Below are 17,510 nucleotides of genomic sequence, written 5' to 3'. Positions count from 1 at the left end.
GCTATCTTGGCCACAACAATGCGTTCACTATGCTGTATGTAGTAGCTTACCCGCATTCCTATTTTTATTAATTATTAGACCTACTCATGCATTAGCTTCATATTAGCCTTCCTAATACTTAAATCTATATCGGATGTTAACAATGACGCCGGTGGATGGACTATCACGAAATTACTGACCGTCGAGAATGTCACAAATATAACCGACAAGCTAATGGGCCCTTCACAGGAAAAGGTTTTTTGCCAGAAAACGGGGAAAAACTGAAACCCAGCAAATGAGTAAAAAAGTGTATATTCACTAACAAAAAAAATAGTGTACGCACACAACTTACACAACAATAGTCTGGGATTACTCTATTACGTAATACAGTTTTTGTGATTGTATCTTGCAGCTTTAGTTATTTTTAATTAAAAGAGGCTTTAAAAGGACAGAAAGAACGTGTTGGACTACGCTACAGATCGTTCTGTTAGCACAGTCTTTACTTTGTAATCACTTTCGTTGACTTCGGCAACTCTCAACAGAAATCTCCAACCTAACCGAGACAATGTGCTACGATACAGCCGAGATCATGACAAGAGAATGGGCTACATCACACTCGAAGTAAATGTATATAGGTAAGGATCCCCATGACCTGTATACGTCTGTTATAAAAAATCTCCAAGCCACTCTCCTCAAATAGACCGCAATCTTCTCTTGACCTTCAACTGTTACTATTTCAGAATTGAAAACCAGATTCAAAGAAAATTTGGCTACAAGGCACAAAACTAGAAAAATAAAAATAATAAAAGTGAGAACGTGAAACATGTTAGCAATAACCATAAACAGGAGATTTTACAGAAAATAAAATTGAGAAAGGAAATTATTAATATTATCGACCGTTTAGGAACTCTAGGCTACGAAAGGGATGAAAACACATATCGAATAAGTGGTGGAAGAGTTAGTGTGTTTTAAGATTAAATCCAAACAAGAATTAGAGAAAAACATATCGACGCATGGCCTCTATTACGAAAAATTGCTAAATCTCGAGACAAATTGTGTCCTTCTGTATTTGATGAAATGTTTTGGCCCCTAGTACGGATGAAACAGTATCTGCAATATCAACAGGAACTTCGGACATGTGTTTCATATTTCATCCAAGCCTGCAGTCTATAAATATTTAAACAAAATACTATAACAAAATACCACTACAGGGGAATTACTTACGGAGTAGTTCTTGGTAAAGAAACACAGGACACAATTACGTATGTGGGCTTAATACGAAGTACAACTGTGTTTATAAATCGCTATAGTTGCCTTGGACTAACGACGAGCGAATATCAATATAACCTGTACGCTTTTCAAAGCTGTTATCCATGAAAAAGCTAAACCACGTATCGCGAACAAAATACTATTTAACACTGAAACAATGATATTAGCTGACAATGGGCACAGACTTTAGTCAATGGGCACTGTTGAAAATTTGTGCCAGACCAGGATTAGCACCCGAGTCCCCTGGTTACTAGGGAGAGGCAATGATCACTGTGTCCGAATTACACAGTGGTCAACAGAATATCACGAACTGCCCGAGCATGCCGTTCGTTAGATCCAAATTCTCAATTTCTCCATAGACTGCTAATGCACTGCTCCTTGAACATAATCCTCCTCCCCTTAATTATACAGTACATGGCCAAAAAAACAGACACCGAATATATGCAAACTTGGCCTTACGAACATTGCAGACGTCGTCTATGTAACACACGTCAAACTTCAAAGAATTTACCAATTCGTTGCATTGTTTACTATAGACCACAAATCAAGTAACGTAAAAAAAGCACTGCGTCTATTGAGATCATGATTCAGAGTTTAAAAAAAACTAATAAGTCGCCTACATATTACAGTTGCTGCCAAAAGAGGAGAACCATTATTTTCCCACAAAAGGAAATATAGTTAAAATGACGCTTCTATTTCGGTTAGTTTATGCGGTTACTAAAATTTGCCGTGAAAGTTACATAGTGGACTCTACCCTCCCCCCACCAGAAACGTAGTTATCGTGGCTGTTGTGAGACTTTTGTACACAGTTAGAGAAAGTGTGTTAAATGTGGCGCGGACGGAAACACTAGGCTACGCTACAGGGCAATCTGCTCGCACAACGTTTAGTCGGCATTCATAATCGTTGGCGTAAACAACTCTCAATCAAATTACCACCTTCCAACCTAACTTAGATCTCGGGCTACACTACCAATCGGCCTGTCATCACAACCAAATATTCATTGAGTGGGGGTGGGGGGATTTCCTGTATCTCTAGGAAAAACTGTCAGTTTTGTCAGACTCAACAGCAAGATTTACCAATGGTAAACACTTTTTAGACGGCTCGTAATTTTAGAATAGTCCTCTTCGTCTTACTTGGCATAAATTGTTCGCTTGCGTCCCAGCAGCTAGCTTCCTCAGTGTCTGCTTCTGCCATCGCACCACGCCAGTCTGCTGTTGTCCTAGCAGACCGAACGCACCGCACATCCGACACCTTCGGAACCACTCACTGGCCAGTTAGCAACTGAGCGGAACACTGTTTACATCGTGAAAGGAAAACTATGCAAAGATGTACACTTAAATGGCACGACTGAGTAGCACACACACAGTAATATCTGAGGAATGTCCTTCGACACGCGCAGAACGAAAGTCTTCTCGCGAACGTACAGCGTCTCTGAAAAAAAATCTCGTGACTATATTCCGGCGTTACGGCCAGGTTCTCATACAAATGAGCAAAAAAGGGTAAATTTGAAATTTTTTTTGAGACAATGAAAATACATTCGAACGATCTGTTTGGGAATTACGAGTGACAATACTATGAGCTTAATTTTAGATTTTCAATAAAAAATGGCGCCCGTAATTATGATTTGATCAAGGGCTTGCGAGACTGGAGTACGCAGAGTGCGTGCAGTGTGGCACCTCAGATGTTACCTGAATTCAAAAATGGGTAACATCAGTTGATACTACATTATTTCTCTGAACTTGAAAATGGATAACATCAGTCGATAATACATAAAATTAATGGGAGCGCATACCTAACCGCAATGAAACAACCTTAAATTTAACGATACAGTTCTAATTCGAACTTTGAGTTCGATTTTGAGGGGTTTGTTTCACTCCTTATGCCTACACAAAAATTAGTTAATATTAACAAATGTCATATTATAGCTATAAGTTCCTAAGAAAAGTGTTTACTTTTAGGGGTCAGAGGTAGAAGTTAAGAGATCGAACCACTTTTAATTTATGCTGCATGCCGTTCTGAGAAAATCGTTACTCGAAAAAAAAAGTGTTCAAAGTTTAGGGAAAACATTTAGTTATATTATTACTTCGATTTGCATGAACTGAGTGTTACACATATATTCTTAATGTCGCTGAAAACGAATCTGAAGTCAGATTTTCAATATTCAAAACAGCTAATCCAATACGGAGGGCAAACGATTATGTTTTGACCAATTTTTACCAAAAATGTATTTTCGTTATTTACGTTTAGTCTGCAATTCAAGGAGTATTTATCAGCCCTTCCTCTACCTCTGATTGTTCCTAGACAGCAACTTCCTGTTCTTCTTGGCAGGAAAAGCCGATCTGTCTAAGCTGGATATGCAGCACTCGGCAGCCTGCACTTGATATTCGTCCGTATTTTCGGTGAGTATGTTTGCATGCATTCTGCAGTATGAATCCTTTTGAGCAAGTGCGACACGGAACGAGTTATCATCTACATCTATATGGATACCCTGCAAAACACATTTAAGTGCCTGGCAAAGGGTTCATCGAATCACCTACACAACTGATAATTAATTGAAACCCTCAGCTGCCGACAGGTGTTGTTGATATACTTCGATGGGGACAGCTGAAAAGTGTGCCGCTACTGGGACTCGAACCCAGGATCTCCTGCTTACAAGGCAGACGCTCAGTCCATCTGAGCTATCGAGGGCACAAATGAACAGCACGACTGCAGGAATTTATCCCTCGCACGCTTCCCGTGAGACTCACACCCCGAACCGCCCACAATCCGATTACGTAATGTACTTAATAGGTATTTGTCCATCCACTCATTACTGGCTCACACTAAGGTGACGATTCCCGTAAGATTTCCGGTAGCCTGTGCGCATTCGCACAGACGAAGGTCAATGGCTGGGTGACGTTTAACCATAGATATGAAGATAGTAACTGTTCTAGAAAGAACAGGCGCCACTGACGACCGTGCAGCTCTTCTAGAATACATGATAGACCGGCCGATGTGGCCGAGCGGTTGTAGGCACTTCAGTCGGGAGCCACGCGACCGCTACGGTCGCAGGTTCAAATCCTGCCTCGAGCATGGATGTGTGTGATGTCCTTAATTTAGTTACGTTTAAGTCGTTCTAAGTTCTAGGAAACTGATGACCTCAGATGTTAAGTCCCAAAGTGCTCAGAGCCATTTGAACCATCAGTCCGTATGTTTGCACACTACTTACAGTAACTTATGCTAAGGACAACACACACACAACCATGCCCGAGGGAGGACTCGAACCTCCAACGGGGGGAGCCGCGCGAACCGTGACAAGGCGTTGGACACATGGCGGGTACCCCGCGCGGCTCATGGCAGCCGTGACACTGCTTCAAACAATGGACTGTAGAAACTTTTGTAAAGCACGGATTAAAAAAAAAAAACCTTTCCGTTCCAGGAGTCTAGACAAGTACACCTTTAAAAAATGCAACTACAAAGAAATTGAATTTTCGAACGGGGCAGGGCTTAAAACTTTGAAGAGTTAAATTTTAATGGCCGTTCTCTTGTATGCAAATAGTTTCACAGTAGAAATTTCTCTAGTTTTATTTATTTATTTATTTTTTGCTGTAGGTAAAGAAGGATAGGATTCTGAGAAGGGGGAAGGGGGGGGGGAGGAATCTCGCCTCTCCCACCTTGGAATTCTCAGTACAGAATTTTTATTCATTACGAGATTCTCAGCCACTTGCAGAAGTGATTTCGCGTGATTCTGCAAAACTTTTCCTTTAGCCAATCGTAGCAACTATAGGATTCCGTTCCTGCTGCATGACATGTCTCGGAACTTAAACTGACCAACTTATTTGCATAAATAGCTAGCTTATCATCCGCTTCTTTACTTACTTAGACCGTTCATGGTCTGCAAAGCATTTTTTCTTTAATCGTTTTTTTTATGTCTTTTATAAACTGCAACACTTTCTAAACTTTTCTAAACTTAACGCCGTTGAAGCATGGTCTTTTGCTGAATGACCAAAAAGCAATGCTGACAGCTGGGGTCCAAGGTTTTTGTTAATCAAGCCGTTTGTATTCTTGTTTGTATAACGCATATTTCTTTATATCTAATTGAGAAGTGAAATACCGGTTTTCGTAGATGCAGATTTAAAATATTTTAATATAACGCAATAAATATTTCATTAAAATTTTCATCCCCTTATGCTCGAAGTTAAAAACCAGTGAAACACGTAGTTTTTAAAAATTGTAACAGATTAGCCGAATACGAATTGTCAGATATGCTTTCATAATGCTTTCATAATGAACCAATTTCAGAAACGTGGAGCCGGATCTGGGGGTGAATTTCCTTCTCTCCGAGACACCCGGCTTCTTCTTCGACTTAGCCGGCAAACAGGCCGAGGACGCCGGGTGGGGACCGAATATGCAGCAGTTTGTGGATGGCGACGTCGTCACTAGCTGTTGCCTTCGTGCGGGCCTCTTGTGTAAAGGGGGAGCCAACCGTGGCCAAGTGAAGGTCTGTATTCCACAGGAACGAGTTAGCATGGCACTCAGATATTTCCACGAGTCGGCGGACGGGGGTCATTTGGGGTTCTTCAAGAGCTTGAACCGAGTTCAGGAATACATGTTTTGGCCCAACCTATATCGCGATGGCAGGCGACTTGTTGGCAACTGTGTCCAGTGTAAGCGTGGTAAGCCCGATGTTGGGCTGCACAGAGAACTACTACAGTCGCTTAGGGAGCAGTGTCCTCTGGACCGCGACTCAAAGATCGAAACAACGATCGACGGAAACTGGTGCCAGAAACGCACCAGCTCACTCTATTTCATCCCCTTAGGGGTTGAACTTCCAAAAACACCGAAACACGTATTTTCGTATTTGTAGCCTTGAAGTCAAATACCAATTTTCGTAGATGTAGCCTTAAAAATACTTTCTTAGTTCTTCCATAATTATTTATCTCAAAATAAAATGTTCATCCACTATTTCACCTCATAGAGGTTAAATTCCCAAAGATACTGGAACACATATTTCTTTATTTCTGACCTAGAAACCAGATACAAATGTTCGTATGCCTAGCTTCAAAATTACCTTAATAGCTACATGATTCAGAAATCCTTTCATGTCCTGTGTCTCCCCCTTAGAGGTGGAATTTTGAAATATGCAGTATAAGCGGTATAAGATCAACACTCTTTCCAAATCTCAAGGTTTATTTTCCTTGGCGGTCTGGACTGTGTGAGTTTCATAGTAATAGTCCTCCACACACACACACACACACACACACACACACACACACACACACACACACACACACACACACCACTACCAATGCCACCACCACCTCCTGGGGAAATTTCTGCAGACGCCCTTGTTCCACTGCAGTCATATTTTGCCGACGACCTACATTTAGCAGCGTGGGAGGGATAGTGTCGTGCAACAGACAGTGTACTCAGTAGACAACGAACTGTTCGTTGTGAAATCAGCGACATATTAACCGAGACTGACACAGAAGGTGCTGAAGGTGAAGCACACTAGACTCGTGTCTACCACGGCTTCAAATAGTATCGATTTACTATGAACGGAAGTTCCGAAAAGTGAGCAAGTAATTTTACAGTAAATTCAGTACCGATGGTGAGGATATACAACGAAAAACATTTCTATAAAATTTCAGAAATAATGAAATATTCCACTCAAGTCGCGTGACAGAAAACGCAATGGATATGCTTGCACTTAAGACGGAAGGCCCTACGTGCTTACGCAGGCTTACGACAGATCGCAAAATTCGGCAGTAGGCGTAAGCCAACCTCTTGTGCTGCCATCTGTTATTGATGCCAGGCATCAAGGTCTCAGTAGTACGACCATCCACTGGAGAGTAGTTTGCTTTGTAAGCAATCCGTCTTCAGGCCACGAGTGACCTACTGGGACAGCACCATCCGACCGCCGTGTCATCATCCGTGGAGGATGCGAACAGGAGGGGCGGGGGTCAGCACACTGCTCTCCCGGTCGTTATGTTGGTATTTTTTACCGGAGCCGCTACTATTGGGCCGAGTAGCTCCTCGATTGGCATCATGAGGCGGCCTGGATGATCACCCATCCAAGTGCCTTCAACGCCCGACAACGCACTTAACTTCGGTGATCCCACGTGAACCGATGCAACCTCCGCGGCAAGGCCGTTGCCGCAGATATTTTACAGTAGTTGCTTACGTTTCATAATTATCTAGTTTACGGGGAAAATGTAAAAAAGGCGATTGTCACCGAAGCTACAACTAATCTGAATTTCTGGTTAGTTATCAAGTGGTCTTGTGTGCGAGCCTGAATTTTTCATCCTTTGCGGTGGGAATGATTCAAACCCGTCATGTTCTTCTTATGAAGTGTTCTATTTATTTTGCACACAATGATCGTTTGTAGTTGTCTTGAGTTACTAGGTTGATAAATTTTTGTTTGGCGCACGTATCATAACTGAGATTTGCGCTTAATGCCTGAAGGTGAATTAGCGTAATGAGTAGTAGCGAATGTTACAGTAACATGTTTGTAAATTATTTCAGGTAAATTACGTTAGTCGTGTAATATTATCCGTATACCAGTACAGTATATGGGCCAATTACGTTAGTCATGGAATACTATCCGTATAAGACTATGTCACCTTGGTGTCCCGGAATTTGCTTCAATTTTGGAATCCACGAAAGAACTGGACATTTTCCTTTACACAGCTTTCCATATAATTTCTATTACAGTGATTCAGTCTTGCCTGTCACTCGACTTTTCTGACTGTGAAATAAATTCTATCGCTCAGGTGCTTATTACCTCTTCGTGTTTCCATTTGCCGATATTGCGCATAAACACATATCTCAAAGTTGCTATGGACATTGATGGAGCGACACACTTTTCTATGGCGACACTGCAGTTTATAGATAGAAAAACCGATCAGTTAAAACGACATGGGTATTTTAGTTCTGAATAACCGATGTCTTTCAGTATTTGTTTGCTCTCGGTTATAATAACAAGTATCTTTTCATTTTTTCCTGATAACCACGTAAAAACATATATATCAATTAGCCACAGATGTCGTAGTAAAATTTTTAGTTTTCAAATAAACCTTTTTAAAAAAAGACGAGTAATTTTTATTCGTAAGATTTCCATAGCACTGAAATACGGCGTTATTACAGAAAAAAATGGGAAAGGTTATGTATGCCACTTTAATAACACTGCTGATAGAAACGAGCAACAAATGGATTGGTCCAACATTGCCGAGACAATACTGTGCCTGTTATACAAGCAGAGCGCGAGACTGGACACAGTTTCTCGCTGTTGTCGAACGTCAGTTGTAACATAGAATGGCACCATCTGGAAGTCTGGAAGTATTTTACGATATGCGGTACGAGTGAAGAACAAAGTTAGATTTGGTCGACTTGCGACATCATACAAGGAAAAAAGTTAAAATTTAACAAATCATTCATAGTTCTGGATAAAAGTAGAAAGTGCCTGATCTGCTGCTGTGTCTACGTAGTATGCCGTTATCTGCTTTTAGCCCTTAAAAACAGAGAAATTAAAACGAAAAAGAGAGTTCTCCTGCCGCAGTTTTCACTCTTTATCGCTGGACTATACGTAATGCCTGCATAGTGCTGTGATAACCGATTACAATATAATTTTTGAGCAGAGCTTCTAAAAACTATAATCAGTAGGATAATATTGCCAGTTTTCTGTAGTATAGAAGCACTCGCCAGCAGCGAAGATCGGACAAAGTTTTATTTGACTATTTAATTTAAAGAAATTAGAATTATATTAATACCGTCAGTTGCTCGCGGGCGTTGATAAATATCAACGTGGACAAGTGAAAATGTGTGCCGCGACCGGGACTCGAACCCGGGATCTCTTGCTAAAATGACAGACGCTCTATCCATCTGAGGCACAGAGGACACAGTGTATGGTTCGAGTGCAGGGACTATCTCGCGCACGCCTCCTGCGAGACTCACATTCTCACCTTGAATGTCCATACACTACAGTCGTAGAGTCCCACTCCAACACACTCATTCCTCGTGGAAGACATGTCCATATCAATATAAGTATATGGTTCTGGCAATACCAGCCATGACCTTCTTCTGTGAAGATGCACACGTATTCCCCGAACTGGACTTGGTAAGAATGTGTTCCACGAGTAATGAGTGTGTCGGTGTGGGACACTACGAATGTAGTGTGTGGACATGCAAGGTGAGAATGTGAGTCTCGCGGGAGGCGTGCGCGAGATAGTACCTGCAGTCACACTATCGTCTGTGCCCTCGGTGGCTCAGATGGGCAGAGCACCTGCCATGTAAGCAGGAGATCCCGGGTTCGACTCCCAGACGTGCACACATTGTCACCTGTCGCCGTTGATATATATCGACACACGTGAGCAGCTGACGGTATTAATATAATTCTAATTTCGTTCTGAACGGCTGCAGGTCATCATAAGGGTATTTAATTTGACATTTTGATTCCATTTATCAAGAAACTGAGAAAGTAAAAATTGTTTAATCTTTGTTTGATTTCTACGTTTACTAGAGAAAATAATGTAAATAAAAGACTGAAAATCGGTTATTACAAGAACTGGTATTGTGACGGGCTTTAACAATTAGCTTAAAGAAGGGTTGGGAAACTGATAAGAGCCGAAAACCAGTTATTTCAGCGATAACCAACATTCCCACTGGTGTTCTGAGTGGTAAGATTGACGCACAAGGACAACAAGAACAGTTTCTCAGAAAGGTTACTGGAGCTCTGATGTTCTCAAAATGAACGGGCCAGCCATTGGCGTCTGCGAGGGTGAAGGGGAGGGGGAGGGGAGGAGGTCGGGAGGGGAGGATAGGCAAAAGGGCACTTTCACCCATCGCCCCCAACCCTCCCTGGAATCTGGAGTAAAGAGTTTTTATTCGTTACAGTATACTCTTCCAGATAAGAATTCTCCACAATACTGATAAACCTTAGCTTTGGCCAGTTGTAGCGCTTATAGAGTTAGGGTCTTGTAGCTTGATGCACCTCGTAACTGACCAGCTGATTTGTACACAGAGTGCCAGTTTCAGAATCATGCACTCCAGCCCCGACCCGCCTTCCCCCCTCCCCACCACTGGAAATATTTCTGCAGACTCCAGTCTGCCACTGTGCATATATTTTGATAACATCCTGGTTTTAATAGCATCGAAGGAACAGCATTGTGCAGTAAAAGGGTAGACCTAGCATAGAACACACCATTCACAATGAAACGCATCACTTAGTAGATGGTGAAGTACTCTGAAGCTAGCCAGATAGAAACAGAACCTCCTGGCACTGCATCTAACCCAAATTCTAATCTTACACTAATCTCTTGTATGTACCTACCACGCCCTCAAAGAGCCAACGATTTACTATTATCAGAAGTTCCGAAAAATGAGGAAGAAATTGACCCACACTTTTTTGCGTTGTTTATTATTTCGATTACACCATAAAGGGAATGGACTTGTAGCCACAGGTTACACAAGCGATAGATGGTTTAAAATACATAAAAAGAGATGACAATAAGAAACGCTTTTTAAAAACACAATGATGCACGGCTTTTACGATTTTTACAGGAAAAAAATGGATGACAAAATAAAGGTTTTTCAAAAATACGCTGGTAGACAATATTGGGGATTTTTTATCTTTATAGATGACTAGCGGAAAAGCTTGGTGTTGACCAGGCATTTATTTAGAGCTGTGCGTCCACGTCCGTACTATGCAGCGTCTGGCCTTGTCCTGAGTTTTTAAGACGTATCTCCCGAAACATGTGTCGTACAATGATATAATTTTGTAGGTACATTCAGCGTCATATGCGGATACTGTCTGCAAAATTTATTGCGAATATAGTAGCAAAGAAGTAACAAATTTAAATGTCACGAATGCTGTGATGCCCACACACTTGGGTGTAACTAATGTACACGGGATGCTTGGCACGATCATTATGGCTACCATCACCTGTGGTCGTAATTGGACCAGCTGTGTCGACGTAGTGAAAATATAAATGTGCATAACATGGTAAACGTCCATTCTTCCCAGCCATCAGACCTGAACTACGATCAAAAATATCATAAAAAGTGGTAGGGGCAATGGCCTTGCCGCAGTGGATACACCGGTTCCCGTCAGATAACTGAAGTTTAGCACTTTCGGGCGTGGTCGGCACTTGGATGGGTGACCATATGGGCCGCTATGCGCTGTTGGCATTTTTCGGGTTGCACTCAGCCTTCCGATGCCAATTGAGGAACTACTCGTCCGAATAGTAGCGGCTCCAGTCAAAGGAAACTACCACAACGAGTGAGAGAGCCAGCTCCTCCTCCACCCTCAGTGAGAATGACGTGGCGGTCGGATGGTCCTGATTGGCCACTTGTGACTTGAACACGGAGTGCTTTTTTAAAGTAGTACTCCCTACATAAAACTGACAGTCTAGGCTCAGGGACTGTCCACGGTAAATGCTGCAATGGACCTACGAATACTATTAAAATAACGGTTTGAGTTCTCTTTAATTGTCCAATCATCTGAAGTGAGTCCTTATTGCAGTACGCTGAAAAATAGATTTTATGTTAATGGCGGATAAATTTTATGTGAATGGCGGCAAATTAACTTTACCCTAATGACACACAAGGTCAATGCCGTACTATCACGTAAAGTATTCTCAGATCGAAATGTTTTGCATTACAAAATCTCCAATGTAGATTCATAATACCGCAATTATAATTCTCAAAATAATTTGGAGCTACGTTCAATGCATATTTAAATGCATCTTTCAAAACAATAACAGAATTCTCATTAGATCATCATTATCAATGGCTAGAGTATTCCTATTATTTCGTCTACCAAAAACCGCGTCTCACTATGGCTTCTTCAGTACGCTGTTTTGTTTTCCACTGTTGACAATAGAAACGATCTGGCAGATGTGACATTGTAGATGCGCAGTATGCGTGTCTTAATGCAAATAAACCGTCTGGAACATTTACCCTTGAACGTCCCTAGAATGGGATTTCATGGAACGTTATTACTTTCCTGTGTCCATTTCCATCACAAAAGCTGATCGCCACGACTGGGGAAGGGGAGGAGGGGGTGGGCTGAAAGTTGGCAGCAGTGGCAGAAAAACCGAAGAAAACCTCACGTTTTCGTCATTTGTTTTCATAATGAAGTAGTGCCAATTCATCACATCGCACGCTTTTCTCTCGGAAACGGTAAAATTCATCGTCTGGATATCAATGTCGCCTGCTGAGGTATGCAGTCGCACCACTCTGTACGAAATAGGTTCTAAGCTGATGCAGTCGACAAGTAACATCGAAATATATCGTCACCTAGAAATACATCGACACCTCGAAATAAATCCACACCTCGAAATAAATCGCCACCTCGAAATAAATCGCCACCTCGAAATAAATCGCCACCTCGAAATAAATCGCCACCTCGAAATAAATCGCAACCTCGAAATAAATCGACACCGTGAAATAAATCGAAACCTCGAAATAAATCGACACCTCCAAACAACTGCTACACCGAAATGAGTCGATATCCCGAAGTATATCGACATCTAGACGCATTTCGGCTTACCATATAGACCGAAATCTCGATGCTAGTCGACATATCGAGATAAATTGAGGTACAGAAATATATCGATATCTCGAAATATATTGGTCCCACGTAATATAAAGATATCTCTCAAAATAGCGATATCTAGAAATTTATGGATTACTAGAGATATGGAGGTACCTTGAATTACATCGATATCTCGATAAGAATCGATATCTGTAGTACACCAATACATGGAAATATATCGATACCTGGAAATATATAGACAACCTTAATTGTGTCGGTATATCAAAATAAATCGATATCTCGATATAATCGGATACTCTAAATCAATCGATATCTCGAAATAAATAGACTCCTCAATATAGATAGATATCTCGAAATAAATCGATATCATGATTTAATGTGCGCATCTACGTAAGTCGATATATCGAATTGAATCGATAATGGGAAAAGTATGGACGTCTCAAAATAAATCTGTACCCCTAAGAAAACGATTATCGAAATAAATAGATATAACGAAATATATCGCCATCTTGATAAATACCATTATCTAGTAGTCGGATAAATGTTTCAAGATGACATGACACAACAGTATAGTCTACATACATGAAAATACTTTGGATTTTCAATATATCGATAGATTTCTAGACCTCGGGAAAAAAAATCTTTGATCCGACCTCGGGGCAAAAACGCCGACCTCGGGGAAAAACGCCGACCTCGGGGGGAAACGCCGACCACGGGGAAAAACGCCGACCTTGGGAAAAACGACGACATCGTGGAAAAACGCCGACCTTGGGGAAAAACGACGACATCGTGGAAAAACGCCGACATCGGGGAAAAACGCCGCTGTTGGGAGAAAACGCCGACCTCGGGGAAAAACGCCCACCTCGGGGAAAAACGCCGACCTCGGGGAAAAACGCCGACCTTGGGAAAAACGACGACCGCGGGAAAAACGACGACCTTCGGAAAACTGCTGACCTCAGGAAAAATCCAGTTCCATTAATTTACATAGACAATAATGTTAGTTACCATTAGGTTCTCAAAATGCAATCAAATTCCTGGTATTTATCACCTCACACAAAAAGTGGTCATGACAGAAAAGTCTCGTTCTTTAGAAAGTTTAGAATGAGATGTTCTAAATAATGCAGATAATCCATTTACAATAATCTACAAGCACTGCACAATGAGAAGAGACTGTCAACCAGAGCACTTTGAAATAGTGTACAGCCAGGAAGACAGAGGTTGCATTGCTGTTTATAATCCTCTGGTGCTTGAGATTCAGAATCCAGGATTGCCTCGAATGAGAACAGCACGAATGAATGTCCTGCACCAGTATAGAACTTACTCTGGAACTCCACAGAAAATCACAAGGCACAATTATATCACATCATTTTCAGCAAACTACAGAAGCCTCTAGTGGACATAACAACGTCGTCACCTCCTTCACTAGTGAAAGATCTTAGTAGCTATTGAGTCAAGAGTAGGTGGCCAATTAATAATTTGTTGTTCAAAGCTAACTTCAGTGTATATGGGAATACTCAGTGGACATCTTTAACCATCATATTTTACTGTCTAAGATATGTCAACTTCCCAGACTATAAGTATAAGCAGAGCTTGGTCTTTACCAATCCGAGATTGTTTAGAATAGGTATCAATGGAATCAGATCCACTGGGCATTTAGAGCAACCTGCTTTAAACAATATGAGCAGGCAATAGACACAGACACAGAATTTGAAATTCTCTGTGAAGCGGTTACCTTCATCGTCTTCAAACTTACTTTGTGTGCTGCGGTATGCGGAGGCACTAATAGCAACACAGTAAAACACAGAAGAAACTTATAAGTTGATGTAATCAGCCAGTAAGAAGCAGTAAAATTCAAGTTTTAGTAATCGATTATTGACTTATTATCCGGCTTTGGTGCCTCAGACATGTCCGACGACCTTAAGATTTGGCATGAAACGAAGTCTGGAAGACACGTTACACGATAGAATTGGAAAAGTGTTCATGTGTTGTAAAAACCTAAGAAATCGTCCCGTTTTCGTCAATTGCCGTCGAATCGACGTAATGACATATCGTCACATTGGATGCTTTTCTCTATAAAACAGTTACATTTATCGTCTGGAAACTTATGTCCCTGGCTGCGGCATGAGGAGGCACTAATAGCAACTCCATAGAACACAGAAGAAGCTTCTAAGTTATTGGTTCAAATGGCTCTGAGCACTATGGGACTTAACACCTGTTTTCATCAGTCCCCTAGAGCGTAGAACTCCTTAAACCTCACTAACCTAAGGACATTAAACACATCCATGCCCGAGCAGGATTCGAACCTCCGAGCGTAGCAGTCCCGCGGTTCCGGACTGAGCGCCTGAACTTCTTGACCACCGCGGCCGGCTCTAAGTTGATGTAATCGGCCAGTAAGAAGCAGTACAATTCAAGTTTTAGCAATCGATTATTGTATTATTAGCCGCCTATGGCGCCAGGGATATGACTGACGACGTTACGATTTTGCATGAAACGAGGTCTGGGAGCCACGTTACACGAGAATGTGTGAAAACTGATCATATGTAGTAAAAACTTAAGAAATCCTCCCGTTTTCGGCATCTACTATCGAATCGACGAAATACCAGATCGCCACAATGGCCGCTCTTCTCTCTGAAACGGTTACATTTATCGTGGGCAAAACTATGTCGTGTGCTGCGATATGCGGAGACACTAAAAGCACAATAGTAGAACACAGACGAAGCTTCTAAGTTGATGTAATAGCCAGTAAGAAGTAGTACAATTCAAGTTTTAGGTATCGATTATTGACTTTTTACCCTTCTTTGGTGCCTTGGACATGAGCTAGGACCTTAACGTTGTCCATGAAAGGAGGACTAGCAGCCGAGTTGCACGGGAGAATGTGAAATGTGTTCATATGTAGTAAAAACCTAAGAAGTCCGCCAGGTTTCGTCATTTGCTATCGAATCGACTTTATGTCAGTTCGTCACATTGGCCGCTCTACACTTTGAAACGGTTACATTTATCGTGTGGAAGGCTATGTCGCGTGCTGCGATATGCGGAGACACTAATAGCACCATAGTAGAACACAGAAGATGCTACTAAGTAGATGTAATAGCCTGTATGCAGCAGTACAATTTAAATTTAGTTATCGATTTTTCAATTTTTTGGCGGCTTTGGTGCCTTGGACATAAGCTATGACCTTAAGATTTTGCATGCAACGAGGACTAGCAGCCACGTTGCACGGGGGAATGTGAAAAGTGTTTATATGTAGTAAAAATCCAACAAATCCGACCGTTTTCGTCATTTGCTACCGAATCGACTTAATGTAACATCGTCACATTGGCCGCTCTACTCTCTGAAACGGTTACATTTATCATGTGGAAGGCTATGTCGCTTGCTGCGATATGCGGAGGCACTAAAAACACCATAGTGGAACACAGAAGAAGCTACTAAGTTGATGTAATAGCCAGTAAGAAGCAGGACAATTCAAGATTAGTTATCGATTTTTTACTTTTTAGCCTTCTTTGGAGCCTTGGACATGAGCTAGGACCTTAAGATTTTGCATGCAGGGTCTAGCAGCCACGTTGCCGGGGACAGTGAGAAAAGTGTTCATATGTAGTACAAACCTAACAAATCCGCCCCTTTTCGTCATTTGCTATCGAATCGACTTAATGTCAAATGGTCACATTGGCCGCTCTTCTCTCTGAAACGGTTACATTTATCGTGTGCAAAGCTATGTCGTGTACTGCGGAATGCGGAGACACTAAAAGCACCATAGTAGAACACAGAAGAAACTTCTAAGTTGATGTACTAGCCAGTAAGAAGCAGTGCAATTCAAGTTATCGATTTTGTACTTTTTAGCCGGCTTTGGGGCACTGGACATGAGCTAGGAACTTAAGATTTTGCATGCAGGGAGGACTAGCAGCCACGTTGCACGGTAGTATGTGAAAAATATTCATATGTAGTAAAAACATAAGAAATCGGCCCGTTTTCGTCATTTGCTATCGATTCGAGTTTATGTCAGATCGTCGCATTGGCTGCTCTACACTCTGAAACGGTTACATTTATCGTGTGCAACGCTATGTCGCGTGCTGCGATATGCGGAGACACAAAAAGCACCATAGTAGAATACAGAAGAAGATTCTACGTTGATGTAACAGCCAGTAAGGAGCAGTACAATTCAAATTTATTTATTGATTTTTGACTTTACGCGTTACATAACTTGTAGGAACATGAAAAGTATTGACCTTGACGCTCTAACAGCCGATTGCTCAGAAATCTCATGGCATCAAATAATCAGAGAACCTTCAATCGACGGCAAAATTAATGAACTTGGTGATAAACTCTTTGCCCTCTATGACAAACATGCACCTGCGCACACAGTCCGTGTAAGAAAATCTCCTGCTCCATGGCTGACAGCTGAATTACGTCAAAGGATGACTAATAATGATGCTGCCCACAGGCGTTTCAAGGCAGATCCGAAAACCGAGCGTTTCGAAGAATATAGAAAGCTACGGAACAGAGTGAAACAATGCATTCGCAATGCCAAAATCAGGCACGCTCGCTCCCTTGTATGCAGCGATCTGAAACCCACGACTCTATGGAAGAATCTCCGTAGCTTGGGGGTCGGAAAGGCAAAATCAGAAACTACTTTTCATGTGTCAGCTAACGAATTAAATGAATTCTTCTCTGCACCTCTGATTACCAGCACGGCTGATAATTACCGTCCACAAGAATCCCCAAACAGGATAA

General features: G+C 41.7%; 1 non-coding gene across 1 annotated transcript; it reads right to left on the bottom strand.

Annotated features, from left to right (window-relative positions):
* Positions 1–3,863: 3,863 nt before the first annotated feature.
* Trnat-ugu (transfer RNA threonine (anticodon UGU)) lies at positions 3,864–3,938 on the bottom strand. Its single transcript has one exon. It is a non-coding gene; the product is annotated as a tRNA-Thr (tRNA).
* Positions 3,939–17,510: the final 13,572 nt, after the last annotated feature.

Source organism: Schistocerca gregaria, chromosome 6, assembly GCF_023897955.1.
Source record: "Schistocerca gregaria isolate iqSchGreg1 chromosome 6, iqSchGreg1.2, whole genome shotgun sequence".
NCBI lineage: Eukaryota > Metazoa > Arthropoda > Insecta > Orthoptera > Acrididae > Schistocerca > Schistocerca gregaria.
The sequence above is the reverse complement of the archived record's forward strand: the minus strand, read 5'-3'. Positions and strand labels throughout refer to the sequence as shown.